The sequence below is a fragment of the Exserohilum turcica genome (assembly GCF_000359705.1).
Source record: "Exserohilum turcica Et28A unplaced genomic scaffold SETTUscaffold_12, whole genome shotgun sequence".
Classification (NCBI taxonomy): Eukaryota; Fungi; Ascomycota; class Dothideomycetes; order Pleosporales; family Pleosporaceae; genus Exserohilum; species Exserohilum turcicum.
Genome location: NW_007359937.1, coordinates 13,425 through 16,448, shown reverse-complemented (window position 1 = coordinate 16,448; position 3,024 = coordinate 13,425). Strand labels below are relative to the sequence as shown.

The 3,024-nt window shown below is 40.5% G+C and overlaps 1 non-coding gene across 1 annotated transcript; it reads right to left on the bottom strand.

Annotated features, from left to right (window-relative positions):
- Window positions 1-2,451: 2,451 nt before the first annotated feature.
- SETTUDRAFT_t99 lies at window positions 2,452-2,539 on the bottom strand. The gene has a single exon. It is a non-coding gene; the product is annotated as a tRNA-OTHER (tRNA).
- Between the last annotated feature and the right edge of the window lie 485 nt (window positions 2,540-3,024).

Below are 3,024 nucleotides of genomic sequence, written 5' to 3'. Positions count from 1 at the left end.
GTAGAGAAACGGTTTTAGTTGTCTACCCACTCTACTAGATCCTCTGCTTCTTGGTTTAGGATTTTATCCTGTAGGCTCTATCTAGGGTGGTAGGTGTTAAAGTCCCCTAGTATAATTGAGGAGGGTTCTAGAGTCTCTCTAAGTAGGCGCCTTTAGATTGTTGTCTTGTTAAGCCCTTCTTTTAGGCTTTTTTCGTTATAAATGTTATATATATAGATCTTAGTTAAAGAGGAGAGTATTATAATAGCTTGTAGATCGTTGTCGTTGCTAATATAAGGGTTAACCTCTGCGTCTAGGTCTTTTCTAATATAGAAGAGCGTTCTTGGCCTTAACCCCTTATAAGTAGGGAGTATTTAAGTGAAGTCTTGGTGGGCGATTGATCTAGTATTCTCGTAGGTATGTCCCTTTAGTAGCCAGGGTTCCTGTATAGCGATAATCTTGGCGTTTACTTGAATAGCTAGATTTAGAGTGCTCTCTGTAGTAGGGCTACTTCTATTAACATTTATTTGTAGAACTTTTAACATTCTAGTTAGAAGAGGTAGTAGTCCTAGATGTCCTAGCTTATAGGATTTCGCAGTTTTAGCTATTAGCTGCGTAGGGCTTGCTACAATTTACACACTTAAAGATAGTGTGAACGTAAGGCTTGCCTCTGCTTAAACAAGAATTACACTTGTGGAGGCTAGTGTGGTGGGCTTTGCTGTAGATCTAGCAGGCTATTTTAGAGCATTTAGCCTCTAGGTGCCTAAAACCTTGGCATTTAGAGCATTATTTAGAGTTATTAATAACTCTTAGTTTCTCTGCTCTAAGGCTCTGCCCTAGAATATAGAGCTTTCCTCTAATAGCTCTTTAGGCTTCTTATTTTGTAGCAAAAGCTACGCAGGCGGATCTAAAGTTTTAGTTTTCTCTTCTAGATTCTAGTGTTAGCCAGAAGGGGTTACCTACTACCTTTAGGCCTTTATTAAAGATTTTAATTTCCTCTTTTAGGACCTCTAGGCTATAGTTTGTTAGTATTTTGTGGATAACTACTTTGAACTAAGGGGTAATCAGTCGGGCTGCTTTGAACTCTGTGATATCCTTCTAGATCTCTTGGTTTTCTAGAAGGTATTTTGCTAAAAAAGCTAGGGTGGTAGTAACTATTTTATTGCCTTTTGCTAAAAGTGTTACTAAGGCTACTACTAGGGATTGTACTCCTCCCTTTGTTGTAAAGGCTTTGTTAAAGGCGTTTCTAATTTTTAGAGCGTTGAATATAGTAGGTATATTGCTAACTAGAACAATTTAGCGATCTAATAGGCTAGTGGTCTTTTTTTAGTTATCTTTTTAGGTGTTTTTTTCTATATGTTTTTAGTTTTGTTTTTTTGGATATATGTCCAAGGTTGTTCTTAATTACTAGCTGCTACTGTTGCGTAGGAGCTAGGGGGCTAAGCTTAAGGTTAGATAGGCGGGGTATTTAGTTTTTCAAGGCGTCTAACTTTCTCTCTTAGTTCTTTAGAGACGTTAGATAGAGAGGAGATTTAGTCTTCTAGAATTGTAGAGTTTTTCTTGTTTACTCTGCTATTCTCTGTAAAGTCTCTAAAGACTTCTATAAGGTCTAGTAAACTAGTTTGCCTAGTAGGGTTGTTTTTAGCTAGGTTAGCTGCTTGGATTACTAGGTTTATAGCAATCTCTAAGGCCTCCTTAATAGAGGTTGCCTTTGGTGTTTTCCCTACTATAGGGTATCTTGGCACTGCTCCCATAAATGGAGAAAGATTGCTTCTTGTCCTAGTATGGGTAGGCCTAGGTGGTTCTTCTGGTTGCCTGCTAGGGCAGGGCGTAGAGGCCTCCTTAGCCATCTTAATTTCTAGATTATTATCTATTAGTCGTTTGCTTGTGCCTCCAAGGTCCTTTAAGGCTAGTCTTTTTTTGTTATTTTTATTGTTTTGATATGTTTGTGTTTTTTTGCTAAATTTGAGCTTTAATAAGCTCCTGCGTTCCTATTAACCCCTCTAGTCTTGGCATTAGAGCCTAAGCTCTGTGAGAAAATTCTCACAGGCGTGAGAAAACGAAGGAAGGCCTCCTTCTTCTCCCTACTGCGCGCTAGCGCCTTAGCTGCAGGTGTTGAAAGTGCTGTTAGTTGATTCCTCGTGGTCGGTTCTCCTATTATTATTATTATTATTATTATTGTAGTTTAACGTCCTTTCTCAGCCCAAAGGGCTATATAAGACGTGCAGGCTTAAGGCCTGCAAGTAACTACGTAGGCTAGAATTTAATCTAGGTACAAATTGAGTAGGTACAATGTAGGGGGTTATCTAAATGAAGGTGAGGCTCGTAGCCTAGTAGTTTTTTAGTGAGTAACTCTCTCAGATTTTTCACTTTAAATGAGTCTTCCTCTCAAGTTTTAACGAGTAACTCTCTCAGTCGAATAGGTAGTTTAATGAGTAACTCTCTCATGTGGGTGGACCATAAATATGGTTGTGAGGGGAGAAGGATTCGAACCTTCGATCTTTGCTGACGTGAGACAGCAGAAAATTTTCCAGGCGCTCCACCACTGCGCCATCCCCCCAGTCGGTTCTCCTAGATAGCGTGCTTTTCTAGCGGTTTCTAGAAAACTCGAAGTTGGTGTTGGTCTCTTTGCTAAAAGCGCTTAGCTTGCTATGTAATTAGTAACAATACTTATAGAGGAGAATAAGAAGCTACGTGTAGAAGTCTAGCGCCAGCGACAAAAGCAGGACTAGCAGCGTTAATATATTGCTTCTAGTAGAGTGCTCCAAGCCCAAGAGGCTCAGCAGATAGCTGCAGAGGCAGAAAGGGTAGTCATGGGGGGTGACTAGAACCAGGCTGGCGAGCGACGCTAGCGCGCGCCGCCAACGTGTACAAAGTGCCACGTTCAAGGACATACTTAGACTTCATGTAGAGCTAGATAAAGAATAATATCTCTTATTTCTATCTAATATTATTGCGTTGTTGTGGCTCAATGGCGTGGAGCGTCGCATGAGGTTTGGTGGGGTGGCCCACTAACTGATCCGGCCCACTTACTGATCCCGCACG